The 23,002-nt window shown below is 42.0% G+C and overlaps 1 protein-coding gene and 1 long non-coding RNA gene across 3 annotated transcripts in view; both read left to right on the top strand.

Moving 5' to 3' along the window:
* LOC135258515 (ribonuclease inhibitor-like) overlaps nt 1-23,002 on the top strand; it is a 362,007-nt gene that overhangs the window by 104,294 nt on the left and 234,711 nt on the right. The window lies entirely within an intron of this gene.
* LOC135259572 (uncharacterized) lies at nt 19,635-21,269 on the top strand. Its single transcript, XR_010331328.1, has 3 exons — nt 19,635-19,746; nt 20,704-20,763; nt 20,902-21,269. It is a non-coding gene; the product is annotated as an uncharacterized LOC135259572 (long non-coding RNA).

Genomic DNA, 23,002 nt, shown 5'->3' on the forward strand with positions numbered 1-23,002 from the left:
TAACCCCAACGCATTCTTTTTTTCAATCGCACATTGAGTATATAATACAGAGACTTTTCAAGCTGGAATTACTACAAGCCTTCGCACATCTTCTGGACACACACGGACTACATCCACACCTGCAAAAAATCCATGGTTCTGTGGAAGCTATTGCCTACGAGCTGGAAGAAGAACCATACATTTGTGAGAAACTGAAGGAAATCAGGGAAAAACTTGTTGATCCACAGTGTGAACAAGCTATTTTTGACGCACTGAACTGTTGGCGGGGAAAAAGTGATCTTTTAGACTGCATGGAGCTGTGTCAAAGGGGTTTCAGCATAGGACACATCACCGGTCTTTGTACGTACATAACGGATGTCTGTGTAATGAAGCTGTCTAAAAACGAGTCAGTAAATGTGTGTAAAGTAGTAGAAATACTAGTTGATTACCTGCTTGAGAGAAATGTTGATGAATGTGTTAAATTTTTAGACTACCTTGACACATTGTGAGTTTGTAATCTTGTTGAAAATAAAAGATGTGAATCAAACAAATAATGTCATTATTTGTTCAGGTATTTGGTGAGCAGGTATCATGACAGATCTTCTGAAATCTGTTTACTACACACCCTCTAACGAGGGTTCTTTTGGTGGTAAAACACATTTAAAAGAGGCTGTGTTCAAAGACACAGGGGTGCGCATGTCTGACAAACAAGTTTCTGAGTGGTTAGCCGGTGAGGATGCCTATACGCTTCACAAGCCTGCATGCATTAACTATAATAGGAACAGAGTGATAGTGCACGGTATCGACATTCAATTTCAAGTTGTCATGGTTGATATGACTATGTACTCAAAGATACAATATTCACCATTTTGCCACAGACAGCGAGCTAAAAGCTAGCGTTGTTGAACGCTTCAATAGGACTATTAAGGGGAGAATGTGGCGGTATCTAACAGACGTCAATTCCAAGCGATATATTGATGTCTCGCAAGATTTAATTACCTCCTATAACAACAGTTATCATCGGAGTATCAAAATGAGACCCGTGGACGTATCCAGAGAAAACGAAAATAATGTATTTAAAACCTTGTACGGGCTGAAGGATGCAAAAGATAAGAATGTTGTGTTTAAATACAATACAGGCGATGCGAATTTCCAAAGTAAGGGGCCCCTTTACAAAGGGTTACGAGCAAAATTATACACACAAATTTTTCACCATATCAGAACGCATTCCACGAACACCGCCAGTCTACAAGTTGAAAGATTATGATGAGGAAATAATAGACAGATGTTTTTTATGAAGAAGAGTTGCCAAAAATTAAAGTCGGTAGGGATAAAAGTTTCAGAGTTGAGAAGATTTTAGAAAGAAAGAAAATTGGGGAAAAGATTATGGTTTTGGTAAAATGGCTTTCCTGGCCTTCAAAGTTCAACAGTTGGGTTCGCGAAGAAGTGGTTAACATCTAGAACCTTTTTAATTAGTGTTTTTGCACACTGTGTTTCATTTGGTGGTGAACAACGCCATGGGTGATGACGGATTTTACATAACGCTACCTTGTAATTCGTCTCGTTCAGTGTATCCTGATAATGAGATAATAATGAACAAAACTATCCAGGCCATTAATATTAAAAGGCGATTGGCAGGTCGGGTTAATCGAATTCCAGTATCCAAGAACGTGGGAGACTTTTCGCGATGTAGATGGATCTTTTATCCTCATTGATAAAAAAATAAAAAGTCAACCGGATGCAAGCTGTGCGCTGGGTTTTACCCGAGCATTACAGAGTTAGTTGATGAGATTAATCAACACTTAGTTCCACACCATGTAAAGTTTGGTTATGACTCTGTAAAAAACAAAATATACATACAGACAAGGCGTGACATAGCTCTAAAGTTCTATGGAAAACTCGCAATAATTCTGGGGTTAAATACGGAGGATGTTTTTGACCTGGCGGAACAGCCAGAAACGTCTGAAAGGCATCCGGACAGAGTTTATGCACTGAACCCCACTGATGTATACGGAGGGTTCGATATAATTGAGCATCAAATTGTGGGCGACTACTTTGTACCGTTGTTGAGATGCGTACATATATCAGGGAAAGACAATGAGATAGTCACTATTAGATACGGCAAGGTGCACTACGTACCTGTGTCTAAAACCCACATCAGTGACACTGCTATAGAAGTAAAAACTGATCAAAACTATAGCGTGCAATTCAAGTACGGCAAAGTGGTTGCGAAGCTTCATTTTAGGCCTGCGAGACAAAGGCTCAGATTTTTAAAACGATGAAACCGTTTAACCCATACACAGAGGCTCTGCAACGTTATGTGGCTTATTATCAAAATCAGGCCGGTGGGGTGCTGCCCGGATATGCGGGCAGTACTGTAATGTATAGATCAGGGCTCAGTGGAATTTTTTGCGGCCGTGGCCGTGCCGCTATTAAAAAAAAGGAAGTTAGCGAAGTGGTCAAGTGACAAGAACCAAGGAGGTTCAGGCATGCTTGTGATGACACGCAGATCTGTGAAAAGACCCCCGGGGACGAGGCGTGAACCATGCGCAAAGAAAAACAAAGCAGTTCGTAAGAATTTATCAGTGTTAATAAAGAAACCGAGAAGTAAACAACATAGACGTGTATCGGGTGGAAAAGGTTTTAAAACCGTATTCTAACTATGTCCCTCTTACATGTCAGAGTGTGCTGAGTCAGAGTTGGACTTGTTCACAATTCCTTTGACACAAACAACAATAGAAAATAACACATATGTAGAAGTACCCCCTATATCGGCAATATCTGACACAGCGCCATCAGAGTTTTTCATCGCAGGGAACAGTGAAGACTATATTGACCTAAACAATACGCTGTTGTACATACGACTCAAAATCACAAGACCTGATGGGACAGACATCGCCGTTGGGTTGATAAACTATCCTGGGGCTACTGTTTTTTCCCAGGTTGATGTTTCGTTGGGCGACAGACTGATCTCGCAGAGCTCGAACACTTACCCATACCGCAGTATCATAGAATGTTTACTGAACTATGATGGACATACCCTGGAATCACTTTTCTCTCCGGGGCTTTTTTACAAGGATACAGCCGGACATATGGATGAAGCAGACGCCGCTGGGGATAATAATGGTCTGACAAAGAGAGCAGCCTTTACAAATGCCAGTAATGTGGTGGAATTGATGGCACCAATCCACAGCGATATATTCTTTCAAGAAAAATTGATGTTAAATGGTGTTGATATTAAAATACGAATGACCCGATAAAAGGATTAATTTTGCCGAATGCACAGTGAAGCCGTGGCGTACAAAATAAGCATTCTTACAGCATCCTTATTTGTTAAAAAAGTTTCTGTTTCCCCTGCTGTAAGACTAGGTCAGGCTCAGGCATTACTCTCGGCAACTGCAAAATATCCTATTGATAGAGCGTGTCTAAGAAAAATTTTCCATACCTGCTGGGACATGTGTCTCCAATCAGGAGAATTTGTTTTTAGGAATACTACCAAAATCTACTGTGATAGGTATGGTCGACATTTACGGGTGCTTACGAAAAGAACCCTTTTGCATTCAAACACTATGATCTAGAATTCTTAGCGGTCTACGCGGATGGACAACAATATCCAGCTAAACCTCTGCAGCCCCAATATCTGTTGGGGTCAGCCGTAGGTGAGTTCTACCAGCTAGCACTCGCCTCTGGAAGACACCTTAAAAATAGAACCCTAGCTATTGACCGAGAAGACTTTTTGAACGACTACACACACTATGTATTTAACCTCACACCCGACGAAGAATGCGGTCAACATTTATCTCTAATTAAGGCTGGAAATCTACGGTTGGAAACTCGTTTCAGACAGCCTCTGCCACATACTATCAATCTGATTGTTTACGCTATATTTGATAGCATAATTGAAGTATCCAACCATAGACAGGTCCTGGTGGATTACTACTGAGACTCCCTGGGGAACACTGGCTAGCCGTCTACATAACCGAGGATCGTATCGGGTGTTTTTTTTATAGTTTTGGAAACAAACCAAACCACAAAATTTATCCACCATCCATCTATACGTTTTTAAGAACTTTGTGTCCTGCACATTTCAGCTTAGGCGCGCGCCTGGGACATGCGCACTTTAACTAAGATGGCGCCGTCCAGGAAAAAAGCATGTTCCTAATTATTACTGTGTTGTGATTCCGTCTGCTGTGTTTTGCAAGTTAACTTCAGTAAACGCTATGCAACCATATTCTTGTCGTCCATGCCTTGAGAGTTTTACAGCGTTTAGCCGACATAACACTGGCGACGAGGCGGATCACACTGAGTGCTACGGCTGCTACAACCCATGGACTGGAATTGGCGGCGATAACACGGTGATGTTCGCTAGCTTTTCTGTTGATCTGTGAACGCTATAATCGCGTGTGCGGACACGGACTTCAGACGGACTGAATTCATCTGAACGGGAGTTTTATTAGTTGTTTTTGCCCTTGCGGGAAAGCGCTATGACATGCTTATGAAGAGCTGGCTAACTGCATCTTTCGTTATCGTCTGTAACGTCACATTCTGATTATCATTAAAAAAAATAAATAAATAAAAAGAAAACGCACAACAGGAAATTAATCAAGTGAGACAAACTTTGCTAACATGGCCACATTTGGACGTATTGAAGAATTCTCAGAGGAAAAAAGCAGCTCCTGGCAGGAGTATGCAGAAAGACTAGAATGTTTTTTTGTTGCTAATGGCATTGTAGAAGCTGAAAAGAAAAGAGCAGTTTTTTTAAGTGTGTGTGGCCCAGCTACATACTCCACCTTGCGGTCTCTCCTGACACCACGGCTGCCCTCTGCAGTTTCTTATGAGGATATCATAACTTGCCTTGGTCGCCATTATAGCCCTGCTCCATCACCTATTTTCCAGCGGTTTAACTTCCATCACTGCAAACAAAAACTAGACCAGCCCATGGCAAGTTACATTGCTGAGTTGAGAAAACTCTCAGTTTATTGCGAATTTGGGGACCATTTGGGAAATTATGTTTTGTGACCGCATTGTGTGTGGTGTCCTTGATATTAATCTGCAGCGCCGTCTCTTAGCTGAGCCTAACCTAACATTTGCTATGGCCGAGGAGAAGGCTGTGACTGCCGAAGCTGCTTCTACAAATGCACGCATGCTCCGCCCAGTGGAGGCACCTGTATCTGACACAGCAGCTGATGTTCATCATACTCAGCCCCGAAGAGGACAGAGGGTTACAGGTGATGCAACGGAAAGCCGCAAGCCATGTTTTCGGTGTGGGGGACCTCATGCTCCACAAAGCTGCCGGTTCAGCACTGCAGTATGCCACTTCTGTAAAAAAAGAGGCCACATTGCTCGTGTTTGCACATGCAAATGCACCCTCTGCGGCTACACATGTAGTTGAAGTGCAGCCTCAGCAAACTGATTATCCAGGTATGGAAACTGAGGGTAATTATCTTATCAACTGTGTGACTGAGCGTGAAATACCTCAGAAGAAAGTGCCATACCATGCCACCGTCACAATCAACAGTAGGAAACTGAAAATGGAAGTGGACTCTGGAGCCGCTTGTTCATTGATAAGTGAAGACACATTTCATTTCCTCTGGCCTGAAGGAACCCCTCAATTAATCAGCGACGACCGTGTTCTGAAACAGTGGTCGAGTGCACCCCTCAGCGTGTTAGGTAAGGTGCTTGTTGACGTGAAATACCAGAAGACGGAGTGCACCTTGCCCTTGCTGGTGATTCAAGGTTGCGGGACCAGTTTGCTTGGACGTGACTGGTTTGGCGCCTTGGGCATAGAGGTTACAGGTGTGTACCAGGTCCGCCAGCAGTCCACAGCGGCTATATTGGCAAAGCATGCTGAAGTTTTTGCTGAGGAGCTTGGGGCTTGTCGGGGTCCTCCTGTCTCAATTGAAGTGGATCCTAACACAGCACCCAAGTTTTTCAAAGCTCGTCCGGTGTCTTTTGCATTGCGGTCAAAGGTAGACAAGGCTTTAGATCGCTTAGTCGAGCAAGGTGTGTTCATGCCAGTGAAACACTCCAGGTGGGCCACTCCGATAGTACCAGTCACAAAAAAGGATGGTAGCCTTGGGCTGTGTGGCGACTATCGTTGCACCGTGAACACAGCTGTTAAGCCAGATGTCTACCCACTACCCACTGTGAGTGAGCTCTTTGCAGCTCTGGCCGGTGGTACGGTTTTCACGAAACTGGATCTGAAACAAGCGTACCAACAGCTCCTGTTGGACGATGACGCAGCGGAATTACTGACCATCAACACACATCGTGGTCTGCTCCGTGCCTTGCGCTTACAGTTTGGAGTGTGTACAGCTGTTTCCATCTTTCAACGATTTATGGACACGCTACTAGCCGGTATTCCAGGAGTGAAGCCTTACCTATGACACACTCATTGCAGGCCGGACACAAGACGAGCATGATGCACGCCTTGATGAGGTGCTATGCCGTTTTGCCAAGAGCGGGTTGCGGCTCCAAAAAGAAAAATGCAGCTTTGCAGTCCCTGAAGTGGAATACCTCGGATTTCGGGTGACAAAAGATGGAATAAGTCCAACGGGTGAGAAGGTGGCGGCCATACGGAACGCTCCAACGCCAAGCAACAAGACCGAGCTCCAGGCCTTCCTGGGTTTGCTGAATTTTTACAACTGTTTCCTCCCCAATAAGGCCACTGTCCTTGAGCCGCTGCACCGCTTACTGGACAAGTCGGCAGCATGGAGATGGACCGAAGAGCATACAACAGCCTATGTGCAAGCTAAGCTGCTGCTGCAGGCTGATGACATCCTTGCACATTATGATGAAAAGAAGCCACTTGTGCTGGTGTGCGATGCCTCGCCCTATGGGCTTGGGGCACTGATGAGTCATGTTGAGCCAGATGGCCGGGAAGCACCTGTGTGTTTCGCCTCACGCACCCTGACCTCAACAGAACAAAATTATGCCCAAATTGACAAGGAGGCACTAGCTGTTGTCTTTGCTGTCAAAAAATTCCACCAATACTTGTCTGGCCGGTCATTTGTGGTCCACATAGATCATAAGCCTTTGCTCGGATTGCTGCATCACTCCAAGCCGATGCCCCAGGTCCTCTCCCCTCGCATGCTGCGGTGGAGCCTGATTGTGGGCGCCTACCAGTATGAGCTGTGTTACCGGCCTGGCAGGCAGATGGCCAATGCAGACGCCCTCAGCCGCTTGCCGTTGCCTTCGGCAACTACAGAAATTCCACAGCCGCTTGAGGTCTTACTGCTAGAGGCTGTCCCAGACGGTCCGGTGCATGCTGAGAAGATAGCAGCCCTCACGGTGAAAGACCCTGTCCTCTCCCGTGTGTTGAGGTGGATCTTGCAGGGCTGGCCAGATGGAAACAGTGACAAGCGTTTCAGTCCTTTTTTCTCGCGCCGCCATGAAATGTCTGCTCACAAGAACTGTGTGCTCTGGGGCAATCGGGTGGTGGTTCCAGTACTGGCAAGGGAGGAGGTTCTGGCACTACTCCATGACGCACATCCCGACATTGTGCGCATGAAAGGTCTTGCACGCAGCTACGTGTGGTGGCCGGGCATAGATGCTCAGGTGGAGGAGGTGGTGAAGAGTTGTTCTGCATGCCAGATGTCACGACATAACCCTCCGAGAGCACCTGTGCATCCCTGGGAGTGGAGCTCAGGGAAGTGGTCCCGACTTCATGTCGACTTCGCTGGCCCATTCCAGGGGAAGGTCTTCCTTATTGTGGTGGACTCACATTCAAAGTGGTTGGAGGTGGTGTCGATGAGTTCCATGTCATCTGCTGCAGTGATCATCACACTGCACCAGCTGCTGGCAACCCACGGCTTGCTTGATGTAATTGTGTCGGACAACGGCACAGCTTTTACCTCGGCGGAATTCAAGGGATTCATGGAAAGAAACGGCATCAGGCATGTAACGGTGGCGCCCTACCACCCCTCATCCAATGGGCAAGCGGAACGTATGGTGCAAACAACGAAGGAGGCATTAGGAAGAATCCTGAAGGGAGATTGGCAGACACCGCTGGCTCGATTTCTCCTGGCCCAACACACAACACCACACTCAGCCACTGGAAAGAGCCCAGCTGAAATGTTGATGGGTCGCCGCCTCACCACGGCCCTTGATCGCCTTCACCCAGATTTTGGGGCAGAAATGCAAGAAAAACAAGAAAAGGCTGCAAGTAAAAGTCAAGGTACGTTGCGGCAGTTCACGGAAAGAGAGGCTGTACATATGCGACACTATGGAGGAGGCCCAAAATGGGTACCGGGAGCAGTCGTGGAGGCTACAGGACCACTGTCGTACAGAGTACAAACAGCAGATAGCCAAGTGCACAGACACCATGTGGACCAGCTCAGGGGACGGATGTCCCCAGCTCCTGATGCAGCACCTGTTGCTGCCAGTGGTGTACTGGTACGGCCCTTGGAATACTACCCCACAAGCTTGCCAGTGTCAGACCTCACGCAGGTTGAGGCTACTCAAAAAAGACTCAGCCCATGCCGCAGGCGCCCCCCAGTTCTCCAGCTGTGGCTGATTTCCCAGTTCTCCCTGCTCAACCCCAACGGCCAACCCGCCAGCGAGTTCTTCCTCGGCGCTTTCAGGACTAAAGTGGGGGGAAGGGGTGTGATGTATTGGGGTTACTTTTGTCGGTGCACGTTCCCTGCACATTTCAGCTTATTAGGCGTGCGCCTGGGACATGCGCACTTTAACTAAGATGGCGCCGTCCAGGAAAAAAGCATGTTCCTAATTATTACTGTGTTGTGATTCGTCCATGCCTGGAGAGATTTACAACGTTTAGCCGACATAACAGTGTTCAAGACTATAATACTCAAACCAGCAGGTTCAAGACCTTACGTCGATCACTTGTGAACACTGCGTTTTTTCCCTCTATCACATGTCAAGAGCATTAAACTATGAAGATGTAATGTCTAAATATTCTGATAATTTGGTTAAAAATGATAACATAGTCTCACTATTTGTGAAAAAATTACAACCCTGTGTGTGTATTTCTAATATGTTTAACTGTGTTCAACATGTACAAATGGGGAAATTGTTCATAACTGTTCATAAATGTTCAAACTTTAATATACTGTGATGATGATGGAAAATAAAACACGACAACGAAATTATACAAGTCAAAGTTTCATTTATTAACAATGTTGAAATATACAAAACACATTTCATAGTAAGAATAAAAACACATTTCATAGGGTGAATTAAAAACACACCGTAGTAAGAAGTGAAAACACATTTCACGGTAAAAATTAAAAAACAAAATGTAGAAAATGCTACATATTTCACAACAGTACATTTTAAAAAGAGAGCCACGAGGCAGTGTCCAAAATCGGAGATCTGAACATTCCCTACAAACACACTATGTAATGACAACGTTACACTTTGGTCGTAATTTGGTAAGTCGCAACATTACCAACAGGTGACGTTGTGACAACATTGCTCTATGGTCGCAAAATAACCAGTCCTCATGGAGACTGTTCTGCAGCGTTGCTGTAACGTTATAGAATTATGTAAATACGATGTAATTTAATAACGTAACAATTACGTTATATCACAGTCCTCATCCTTACTTAATTTGAAACGTTACTGGTAGGTTGTGATAGGTTCCCTGTTTTAGTTACAGGTTTCATGTAACTATGTAGTACAATATATATATATTAGACTGTATGTAGTGTTTTGTGTTTCCTTTTCCTACCATGCTGTGTCTGTAGTTTGCATGCCTCTATGTCTAGCACCTCTGTAGTGTGTCTCCGTATAACACCTCTAGTGTCTGCGGCAAGGATGTCACATTCCTATGCTAAATGGCTGCGAGGGTCCCCAGGAAGAGACAAGACCATTTGTCCCCGGTCCGCCACTTAACTCAAACCTTTTGATGTGTATGACTGAAAACTGTATATCTAGACACCACACAGTGTGATGGGCAGAGATTCTCTCAGCACAGCGCCCGAATGTGCTGGGTCTGTCTCTCCCTTGCGCATTGAATTAAACAACAAATCCTCTGAGGAAACTTTGTCAGCGTGTTCTTCATCGTCCTGCATTTGACTCCACGAATAAGGGCAAAATATCCTAACAGTTGTCAGAACGTTTGTAAATGACGTATTGGCTTACAGTAAAATATCTATCTGTCTATCTGTCTGCGCGTTTACGCTTGGACCGTTAACACGTTATATCCAATGCAGGGTTTATTATTATTATTATTATTATTATTATTTTATTTATTTATTTAATATAGGATATGATGGATAAGCAGGTATAGGGTTCTTGGGTGGCTGACATGGATAGGGATTTTATAGTAGGACTCAGTGTAAAGCATGGAGGATAAAATATAGCTTAGGGTGAAGGGATTTTTGAGTGTAAATCTATTGTCTGATACACACTCCGAAGCAGAAGGGGGCGGTAATTCACCAATAAGCTGTTTACCACCCGCTGTAAAACAAGAAGACGACGGTATATCCAATCACATGCGCATGTTGCTGTGACGTGCTCTTGGACCCAGCCAGGTGTCTTTTACAAGGGTCATGGGATCCGGGTGGCAAGATTAACACTAGAAGCGCCGTATTCACTGACTTTTCCTAAATATTTGTTCTTTACGTACCAACGTAGTAGGAATGTCAAAGTCACGTTTGGAAAATGTTAAAAACACCTTATTTCACTTCCGCGTGTGTTATAACAGTGTTGTTAAATTATGGCCGTCTTCAGACTAAGGAGTCAGTTTTCCTTCACCACACCAGGAGGCGCAAAGATTCACTTTTCATCACGGTGCACACGCTGTTGCATTTTTATTTGTACGAATGTTTTATTTATTTTGTTATTAGAAATATTTGTTTATGTTTATTTCGAAGAATAAATTATATAATGTTTTAAATATGTGATCTTAAAAAATATTTTTATAGGCTATTGCGTTCGTTTTGTCATTTTTTTATGCCCATGCCTTTCCCTTGTGTTCTGAAATCATAGCCCTACATTTTATTTTTACAGTTATTATGCAACTGGAAATTTCTAAATAAAGGTTAAAATAAAATTGATCTGTCTTCAAATGCAAAAAACAAATTAGTTTTTTTCAGTTTTATGCATTATCATGCTCGTGCACAATGGCTGCATGCGACACGTTCACGTACAACAACAATGCTGCGTAGGATAAAAATATATTTGAAGCGCTATTTGTTTCGGCTGTTAATTTGTTTATTCATAGAGTGTTACAGTTACCGGACGTTTCTTCCGCCATGGGTTCCCTCGGCAGATTGCCAATGCATTTTTCCAATAGGGATTTAGTTTTCTTCCGAAAATAAGGCCTATGGTTAATTTATGCCTAAAACAGTTTCACGTTTTGTTTTACGAGTTCTAGGGGTTCGGCGCTCATTCACGCTTAGCGTTCGACGCTCAGCGTGCATGAGAACTAGTAAAACAAGAGTGGCTATTGCAAAAATGTGACCGCTCTTGTAGTTTCAATATAGAAACTTAGCCTACTTTTCAAACACACATGACAGCTTAGAAATCCACGATTGACATAGGCTATTAATGGGTGTATTTTATCTTGTAGAACAAACGTGAAGCTCATTTAGGCTTACGTTCACCACAAATCTTACTTTTGGCAGAAAACTAAATCCCCACATGAAAAATGCATTGGAAATCTGACGAGAGAACCCAATGCCAACTTACTTCCGGGTTTTAGGACTACAAACTGTAACACTATAGCAAAAACAATCTAAAATAAAGAAACCACTACAATACAGCAGGATAAAAATATATTTGAATCATAGCGTAGTTTGTTAGTTTATAGTTAGTCATAGTTTGTTTCGGCTGTTAATTTGTTTATTTATAGAGTGTTTCAGTGAAGACGTCTTTTTGTAGACCAACTCGGACGTTTCTTCTGCCATCGGTTCCCTCGGCAAATTTCCTATGCATTTATCCCAGACGGATTACGTTTATTTAGTGCACTTGTTATCAGTGGACTTTCTGTGAGTGCTGATCAAGCATACCTTGCTCGTTGATATATATATATATATATACAGATGATAGTGAACGTAGGCTACTTTTCAAAATATGCTAAAAAATTATAGCTGTATCATATCCTATTTTCTGTAAAAATGTGACGTCGTGACACATTTTGCTTTTGAGGGACCAGGAAGGAGGGGACATTCGTTTCAGGGAGTAAAGGTTTTGGGGGAGGGGGGGAATCATTGACACGATGTCCGGTTAGGCTAGGCTTTGCAGTTGCTATTATGTATAACTCCATAATTTTTTTTAAACGTAGTATTAACCTTTAGGCTACTTGAGAGAACAAGTTACTATTACATAGCCTACAATCAAAAATGATTTCTCAAATGTGAAGTGTCTTGTGATGTGTTCGTGTGGTGTATGCTGTTATTCCATTGAGTAAACTAGTAATAAATTTAAAAAAAAAAAAAACAGTAAACTAAATAGAATAAAAGAATAAAAATGTAGAAAAAAAGTATAAGCAAGAGCGAGAGATTGCTGCGTAACTAAAAGTAATACAAGGCATACTTTGTAGCGTAACAAATTATGGCTAAGCAAATTACTTTTATTATTTTTGAAGCGAGTAGGCTAACATAACATAATAATATTATGTGCCGGACAAATAGAACATTTTATCTCTCCCTGGAGAGATATCAACTATCAACCATTCACACGTGGCATTAGTGAACCATTCTCAAGTGGGACATTCACATGTCAATCTAAAGCCGTGTTTCCACCAAAATTACCCGGAACTTTCAGTCCCAGGAACTACTTTACCAGGAACTAAAAGGTTCCTTCAGCCAATGGTTGTCTGCGTTTCCACCGGGGTCTAAAGTACCGTGAAGATTAGGCAAATTAGCCCACTGACGTATGAAAAAGCGACGTTGTCGTCGGTCCATCTGTCATATGATTTCTTCTGTAACCCCATACTACCACCGAAGTAGCCTACATTATTTAATAACCGGGACAGCCCGGAGGGGTTTATTCCACTTATATACAACGGGTTACCAACAATGACTATATATGGTTACTTTTGTATTTATTGATTTTCATATATCCTCTCAAACACATTCATTATGTTTTTATGCGAACATTCGCTTTCATGTCTTGACATCCGAAGCGACAGAATGCATTCACATGTATATGTATAACTGGCAACAACAGCAGAAAACATGCACCCGTTGTAAACAATCGCAAAATGACAAGAATAGAACGAAAACTCGGACTTGCGTGAAAATGTAAATTAGTAGTGGTACAGCCACCGTTTGCTTTCCTTCGAAGTTACTGCTAGCCGAGCAGCGAAGTGTGCTCTCCAGATGCGAACCATGCACCATAAATTAGTCCATAGTCTTCCTGGTATTTTCGTGGAATTGAAAAATGGCAGTAAAATTGAGTAAAATTACGGCAGTCTGAAAAAGCTAAAGCGACGATTACTAGAATTAACCTGCTATTTTACCCTGACAAAAAGTGCGGAAGGTGATTTCCAGTTTGCTTGTACTGTATCACCAATGTTAATTACGCAGAACTACCGCATACCTCACATAACTGTATCAAACGTTTTGAGTCAATTACAACAGGCTAACAAAGAAAATCCGGAAGAAAATATTCAGCAACCGAATTAATCCGTTTGAATGTTTTAGTACGTAATATGCTGTCCCAGCACGAATGCTTAGCATTTTATAAAACGAATACTAAAGCAAGAAAAGAGCAGAAGAGCACACGTTATAATTCCAAGACGTTGGCAGGCTATAACCAAAAGTAGGCTACTGCGCCGCATAACATACAAGTTTGATTTAAAGTTATTATGAAAATAAATTGGTTTGCGCCTGCATATTTTTAAACATGGCGCCTGAAAACAAAAAACACAAAAAAAATGCTTCGAGTACTCGACCAATCAGAAATGTTCAGCGCTGCAAGCTCCACCCAAAAGGTTCCTGTACTTTCGGAAAGTACTACCCCCCAAGCAGGAACCTTTTGGAACTAAATTTAGACCCTAGTTCCTGCGGTGGAAACGCACTGAGTTCCTCAAAAGGTTCCTAGTTCCGGGGTATAGTTCCTGCGGTGGAAACGCGGTTTAAGGGTAATGGTAAGACCACTGATCTGTATGGGACATTCAACGCTCACCCCTCCCCCACCCGAGAACACGGAAAACTTCAGATGCTTTAGCGAAGCATGGCACAGCATGGTTATGCTGACCGTAATTTTTCACTTACTTAGAAACGAAAGCACATATTCATGCATGCACGTATAAAGATGAGACGGCATCTTGAGCAATGTGCTATCGACCGAACTTGCAATGTCAAATCACATGATGGCAAAGGCAGCTAAGCTTACAAACTCCGCGGCATATAGGCGACCAGCAGCTCTTTAGTTTGTTGGTCAGTTGGTCCACAAAAGTGTCCTCCTGTGGATGCATGCGCGGTCGCAGCTATTGCGGATTTGGGCTTGTTATTACTGATGTTTTATGTTTACTATTAACATTTAGCCTACTAATGTTTTATATTGATTTTCTTATTTATTGATTTGATATCAATAAATACATTTGCTTATCCATAGATTGAATGGAAATTTTTAAATATTGTTTTCACAGTTGAAAATGTAGGTTTTGAAAATATAAGTTAGGTCTATTGAGGTGTCCAATCGCCATCACTGGTGTCGTGGAGAGGAAGAAAATCACGCCCCTCTGCGAAGCTGAACATTCACACCTACTGATAGTTTGACTCGGGGCCATAGAGAAAAAAACTATCAGCTCTGGTTTCGCTAAAGGCAGCTAAAGAATTCAGTATTCTGGTGCTGGGGGAGGGGTGAGGGGCGATTCAATGGATGAGCGTGAACGATTGTGCGTGAATAGCTGGTAGTTTTTTTGAAGCTATTATCATGAGTAGGCCTTTTAGGCCTACTGAGTAGTAAAAAGATAAATGCCCAAAACAAAGATACAAGTGTCACATTTTTACTTGTTTTATTTCTAATAATAATAGGTTCGCACCTTGTTTCATATTCAAAAATCAGAGCCTTGCACGTTAGGAACTGTGTTACATTACATTACATTACAGGCATTTAGCAGACGCTCTTATCCAGAGCGACTTACACAACTTTTTTACATAGCACTTTACATTGTATCCATTTATACAGCTGGATATATACTGAAGCAATGCAGGTTAAGTACCTTGCTCAAGGGTACAACGGCAGTGTCCTTACCCGGGAATCGAACCTGCGACCTTTCGGTTACAAGCCCAGTTCCTTACCCACTGTGCCACACTCCGTCCGTGTTAGAAGACTGCTCACGCTGTCTGCGTAGATGCAACAGCACATGCATAAACTATCGGGATGCGTTTCGTGGGAATATAGGCGTCTCTGTGCTTTACCATGTCCACACAACCAGTGATAGAGTTTATGGAGTTTATGAAACTAATTGTCCACATAATTACTATTCCAATTTCAGCAATACATTTACAGTTACCAATCGGAGAAACAGGTCGCTACCACTAATGTTACTAATGATTGGCACATGTGATGAACAATTTTCTTACACTATCATAGGATTGACAGCCCAAGCAAGAACCACGTCAAATAACCAGGAATAAATGTATCATTATTTATATTCTTTTAAAATATTTAAAATATTGCGATCGTTTCGTTATCATTTCTCTAAAATGCCTGTGCATTTCGTTTGTATTCCTATACAAACGAATATCATAGTCCTACATAGTTATGCAAGTGGAAAAATTTATATAAGGGTTAAAATGAAATGCATCCATGTTAAAATACCACACAATGGAAACAGATATCCTACACGTTTGCAGATGTTGCTATTATGTGCAACTTTTTTAATTTTTACGCAGAGTATTCACATTTAGGCATCTACATAATTATCAAAGTTTTAATCGAAAAGATTGTTAATGTAACATGTTATGGATGTTACATCCTATCAAGGAATTGGCTTTTCACGCACCACACCACGCCCCTCACACCTGAAACTATAATGGCATGGGCGGGGCTGTTATAATAATTTCTATTCAAATTATTATTGGGAAAATATGGCTATAAAAGAGAAGCATGATTATTTCGGCGACCAGTTCGGTTTGGTATCGCTTGCCAAGATGAACATACGACCACAGAGATACTCTGCCAAGCAAGCTTTGGACCTGATTCAGAATGCCAGTGAAATGGATTCGGGCGATGAGGAGTTGGAGCTGGATATTGAATTTGATTCAGCTTCTGAATCTGATTCTGAAGTTGAGACTGAGACTGCGACTGAGTTTGTCTCAGAGAGACAGGAAAGGGCAAATGATGGGACAGTTTGGGTCGAACAGACTGCTGGTAATTCTCTGGGCAGAGCACCATCCTGCAATGTCTTACGGGAAAAGGCTGGGCCCACATGGTGCGCCAAGGAGAACATTGGAAGTCTGCTGAGCAGTCTGCTATGTCTGATTGACATTCCGATGTGGGAGCAGATTGTCAAGTATACTGTGGGAGAAGCCCACAGAAATGGGGCACAAAACTGGGACCTGTCAGTCGACGAATTGAAAGCTTTCGTGGGACTGCTGTATTTACGAGGCATCACTGGCGGTAAAAGTATGAATTTAGAAGACTTTTGGTCTTTAGACTTGGGAAATCCATTTTTCAATGAAACTATGTCGCGGCAAAGGTTTCAGGACATCATGCGCTCTCAGATTTGATGACAAGGACACAAGGGCAACACGTCTTGAGAGACAAATTTGCCATTATTTCCGAAATATGGAGCAAATTTGTAAGCAATAGTACTGTGTGTTACACACCTGGAGAAAACATAACTGTTGATGAGCAGTTGTTCCCAACTAAAGCGAGGTGCCGCTTCACGCAGTACATTGCTACTAAACCAGATAAATTTGGGATAAAGTTCTGGATAGCAGCCGACGTTGAAGCGAAGTGCCTGCTGAACGCTTTCCCATACCTTGGGAAAGATGAGGCGAGGCCTGTCGGTGAACGATTAGCTGACAATGTGGTCATGCGCCTTATGGAACCCTTCATCGGAAAAGGAAGAAATATAACCTCGGACAATTTCTTCACATCAATTGCCCTGGCAAACAATCTACATGCAAAAAAAACTACATTGGTGGGTACCATAAACAAAAAGAGGAGAGAAGTGCCCCCTTCTACGAAGGCACAAAATCAAGAGAGATTTTCCACCACGATCTGGAGAGCTGGACACGCTACACTCACGGTTTATCAGTGCAAGCCCAAGAAAAATGTGTGCATCTTGAGCACTATGCACAAAACCGTATCGATCGACAATGATGCCAAAAAACTGCCTGAAACAATCGCCCATTACAACGCAACAAAAATGGGAGTGGATGTTTTGGACCAGATCGGTCAAGGGGGGCAGTCGTCGTTGGCCAGTTGCCGTTTTTTACAACATTTTGGATCTGGCTGCAATCAATGCCCATGTTTTGTACACGCAATGCATGAACAAAACAATTAGTCGAAGAAGATTTATTCTTGAGTTGGCCAAGGAGTTGCGTGCAAATCACATGACCGCAAAGGCAGCTCCGCGGCGTACCGTCCTAGCGCCACTCTGCAGTCCAGAAACCCCCAACACACTGCAGCGAGAGCGGTCACTAAAAAGAAAACGCTGCCAGGTATCCAGATGTGGAGGGAACAAAACTTGTGACATCTGTGACAAGTGTAAACGACTTGTCTTTGGCAAATGTACAAAAATGCAACCCAAGCTCTGTCTTGAATGCTGACGGCGTTACCGCATTACCAGCAGCTCTATTGCTAATGTTTCATATAGATTTTTTTATTTATTGATTTGCGGGTTGATTCTAAATAATTCAACTTACTAGCTATATATTTAGCTAACATTATATTTTCAAAATCGTTTCAACTTCCTAACAATGTGCTGTATGCTAGTGGTTTTGATATAATAAAGCAAATTACTGAAGACAGCAACAAAGTAAAAAGACGAGACACCTATCTCAATGTGACTTTCTGTGTGCGCTGAAGCAATATATTGTAGGTCTACTGTAATCAGTTTTGAAATCCCACTTTTTTGCTAAGGTCTTATGTACAGTGCGGTATTATTCAGTGTTACGAATGGGCGTTTTTTGTAATTACGATGAATAAGAGACGTGCTGTCTTTGGATTTTGAATCCCCAGTCGAATAGTCACAGCTAGCTATGACCTGCTTGCCAGTGTAGCCTACATGTTTTCTGGTCACCATAAAAAACTTGTTTGAACAACAATATTTTTTACATGTATTTTTATAAAACAGAAAACCCGACCCTAAAATTTGCACGGGTGATGATGCGTTTCCCTCGAACGACAGTGATCACATGCGGAGGGAAGCGGCTAGAATGCCGAGCCATAACTAAAACATAACTTACTCTGACAGTCTAAAATCTCAAATCGCAAATATTTCATTAGGACAATGGGCTGGCAACCTGTCAGCTCGTGTCTAATAAGCACCATCTAGCGAACAATGCGAACATTTCCCGTTTGAAGGCTAATGTGTCATATGACCCAGGCCGCGCAGAAAGTTATTTCAATGCCAGGAAATGGTCCGGCACTCCTGGTGTTAAAAGGAAACCATTTTTTGACAGTGTAAATCAGTGGGCCAGTAAATTGAGAATGGAGCAGGAAAGCATAGCAAATGATACAGGCTGGTTACCTGTACCTTTTTGGTTAATGCAAGAACTGGACATTGACCTCACTTTTTTTTACAAGAAAAGGACAGTAGTGTGATAGTTTCAAAAATAGAACATTACCTTAACAGAGAAATGGAATCTTATTTGAAAGTTTTTACAGATGGTTATAGGGACCCAGAGAGTGGGAAAGCAGGATTTGGACTGTATTTAGCTCAGTTTGATTTTAGGATTGAGCAGCGTGTCACTAATGGAAGTTCTGTCTTCACAACAGAACTACTGGCAATTCTTTGGGCTTTGTGGTGGACAGAGGACGTAAGACCAAAGAAAGTCCTCATTTGTTCTGACTCAGCAGCTGCTCTGATGGCTATAAGAGGACTTAAATCAAAAGCTCGGCCTGACCTTATTAATGAGATCTTATCTGTTTTGTTCACAATTGGGAAATCTGGTTGCAAAGTCAAGTTCTGCTGGGTTCCTGGGCATACTGGAGTTGAGGGAAATGAAATAGCTGACGCTATAGCAAAGGCAAGTCTTAAGAAAGGAGAAATAGATGTAAATATATCCCTGGGAAGGGTGGAACTTAGAGGAAAAATCAAGGAGGGTGTTGAAAGAGAATGGCAGGGATTATGGGAAAAGGAGACTAAAGGAAGACACTATTTTTATTTTCATCCTCAGATTAAAAAACCCAGTTGTTGGTCTGGAACCCGAAGAGATTCAGTTAAAATTAGCACACTGAGGCTTGGACACTGTGGGTTAAATCATTACTTGCACATTGTAGGAAAACATCCAACAGGACTCTGTGAGTGTGGAAACCCAGAAACAGTCAAGCATGCTCTCCTGGAGTGTGGCAAGTATAAAGCAGAGAGGGAAACTTTCTATAAGAGATTGTCAGACCTAGGAGTAGTTGCATTCTCCATTAAATCTTTTTTTGGCCAAAGCGAGAACCACCAGCTGATCACCAATACAGTTTTACAGTTCCTGCATGATTCAGGGCTGTATATGAGAGTATGAGCTGCAATTGTTAAATTTCTATCCTGCGAAGTTGCGCCTAGTTGCGTCTACACTGCCAAAAAACTGACAAGAAGAAGAAGAAGACGTGTTCTTGGAAGAAGGTTGTTGTGATTTCAAATTCTCCGTGGGAAAACCTGGGTTTGACGGCGTTCAAGAGCAGGTAAGCGTTTCATTATGCCTTTATATTTTTAACTGAATGTATTAATGCAACAATACTGGATGCCAACCGCCGTAAAAGCTAACAAGAAGAACTGAATGCATTGGAGACCTTTTCGGTTAGTAGTATTTGCAATGTAATGATGGAGTCCTACTTTCAACATGCATGTTTGCAGTTCTAGCTGAATGTTGCTAATGCTTTAAGTTAGTAGGTGAAATGGCGTCTGTTCAGACCTGGCGTCTGTTTGGGACTAATTTGAGTTAGTGTTCTGTTAGATAACATATTTGCTACTTTGAGTATTTAACGCTAATAGCCCAGTGCAAATGTAATGTAAGACCAGCCAGCTTTACCTAGCTGATCTTGGCGATGGCCTGTTTAGTTAGCTAACAATTGAGCTAATTCGACATGTATAAACGGCTGTCCGTAAAGCACCTTTGTTCATGTCCTTTTAGCTAGCATTACATTCATTACATTACATTCATTTGGCATTCATTTAGCATTGTTGCCAGCGCCTCTTTTGAAAGCTAATGTATGTGGCGCTCTTTTGAAAGCTGTAATGTACCTTGTCCACGTCCTAATGAGATATCAACATGTTGGTTAAAATATGCATCATAAATATGATATAAAATAGTTGTGTGGTCTTCATTTGGTTTTTGGTGTTTGACAAACTGGAGCTAGCAAGCCTTTTCAAGCTAGCATTGTTGGCGCCTCTTTTGAAAGCTATTTTTGCGCTCTTTTGAAAGCATTAACTAAACATTATTTCCATTAGAAATACAAAAACTCAACTTTTTTTCATCAAAATCCTGTAGCATTATTACTCTATACCTGATGTAATCGTGGCCTTAAAAAAATTAAATAAATAAATAAATTTGCTTTGGCTTCACGCCAGTGCATTGTGTAATCAATATTAATCAAGAGTATTTCCACCAAATACTGACTTAAATTGATTTTCTTTTGCAGAGTTCTCTACATTTGGCCCAACAGCTCAAATGGAAACTAGAGCACAAGATCAGAATGAAGGTAGTTATGGATATTTTATGGAAACAGCTCTTTGCTCATTGACTGTTTGTCATTGTCAAAACACAATTACGATTTTAGCCTGCTGTGTGTGTTACTCAATGTATTTTTCTTACTTGGTCCAATTTCATATCCTTTCAGCTCCCACACATGGCCTTATGACTGTTGCCCCAGTGAAGAGCCCGAGGTCCAGCCTTCCCCACTCAAGACATGCCTGAGACAAGAGTGACTGTATTCCAAGTTGATCCAAGGTGATCCTAACTTAAATGTAGTTCACCGTTTGAAAAAGACAAAAATACTCAACACTATTAATGTTGAAATCATTGGTCTATGGTTATTACTTTCCTGAAACTACCGTTCACCCTTTTTATGTTTTTGTATCTAGTTTTGTATGTTTGTCTCATCTTCTGTACCATAATTATGCTTGCACATATTGCCTACCTAGAAATGTAACTTGAACCTGATCTCAATGGTATTCTATACAATGACAATAAAGGCTTTCTATTCTATTTGGGCTTGATATGTGTACATTTTTTATTGCTGCAATTAAAGTATCTTAAATTTTGAAGATTGGGATGGCAGGTATGCCATCCCGCCAAGTTACGCCTTGGCGGGGGCATGCCCCATACCTATACAGCACCGAGAGTTTGGCACTTTTAAGGGTTCCCCACAGAAATAACCACAACAGCCACAGACACTCAGCCCTTAAAAACATTAAATTCTGTACATTCTGACCCCATTTCAACAGACAGATTTCATAAACAACTTCACATGTCCACACAATAAAGCCCCAAACTAAGGGGATTTTGCGTTTTCTCCTTCTTCTTCTTCTTCTTCTCTTTCTTCTTCTTCTCATTCTTATTTTTCCTGCCGCCTATCCCACTAATAACATGTCTCCCCATTGGACATTTTACTGACACCCGCCAAATCTTCACCTACGTGACCCAATGAAAAACTCGCATACACACGCAAAATACCCATACCTTTTTACTCTGAAACATTCTCAGTACAAACAGCTAGTCCACCTGTGGCCTAGTGGGTAAGGTTACAGTCTTGGGATCACAGGGTCCTAGGTTCAAGCCCAGCTAAGAATGCCTTTCTTTAACCTGCTTTTAACCTCACTAATAATTGTCTACTACTTCTCAATTATTGCTTTTGCACCATATCTACCAGCCGTTCCCCGAACGTATACACTGTATTATGACGTACCGTCTGCACGTTCAATTGCTAACCGGCTACAATATGGCAAAGCCATATGGATTCAACGGGAGCTCTTCTGTGCTTACTCGCCTGTGTTCTTCTTTAAAACCACGGACAGGTTTGCTAATGATTTTTCACGCATTGCATAGCTATGTCATGGTGCTGCCCTAACAAAGTGACAGACTGGTAAACCTCCGGTTGAACGACTGAATCCCGCCTCGTCCTCAGGCAGATAATTTCCTCTTTTACACTAATGTTTTCTTATGCTTTTATATTTTCTTTACCAAAACTCACTCACGGCCACCCATATGCATTTCATGACGGCAAATGTATTCCTTTTATTAAAAAGTTACACCAGTTCACCGCTGTGCCATTTCTACAAACTATATTTCTTCACTTCGCTACCGTACAAAACCTTCTTATCAGCACGTTTCTACATTCATGTTACCTCGCCCTGTTCTCTATCTAGCCACATACAAACAATTACCACATATGTACGTTCTGCAACTCCCCATTAAAACATTACATTTAAAATCATGACTCACCAATAAGTATAACTACTAGTACTGAACATGAGAAAAGCACAACAGTGCAATAGATTTCACTCGTTACTTAACCCTCCACTTTAACGATTAATGCTTTACACCGACTATTATATATAGAGTGGTAACTTTCTTTACTCCGCACTATATTCTGTGATCATGTCAACCTTCACCTACATGCCCATTCTGCTAAAAACATATTGTTTCAACTACGCAATTTCATCATTTCGTCATAATTTCTCGCACACTGTTGTTATTTTCTCATATGCAAAGCCTGCTGGGACATATGCGTCTGCTCCTATTCTCCACTATCAACTTTTCCGGTTCTAGCTTAGCAAAACAGCGAAGAGGATTCCTACCTGCTGATAAGCCTATCAAAATGCCTTATAAACCTTACAAACACTAAAAGTGCATCTCCACGAAATAACAGACAACGGAGCAGGACAGAAGGGTATACAAGTTGCGACCTAGGGAGCTCTAATTCTACGCGTTTGCTCATT

This window comes from Anguilla rostrata, chromosome 7 (assembly GCF_018555375.3).
Source record: "Anguilla rostrata isolate EN2019 chromosome 7, ASM1855537v3, whole genome shotgun sequence".
NCBI classification, from domain to species: Eukaryota; Metazoa; Chordata; class Actinopteri; order Anguilliformes; family Anguillidae; genus Anguilla; species Anguilla rostrata.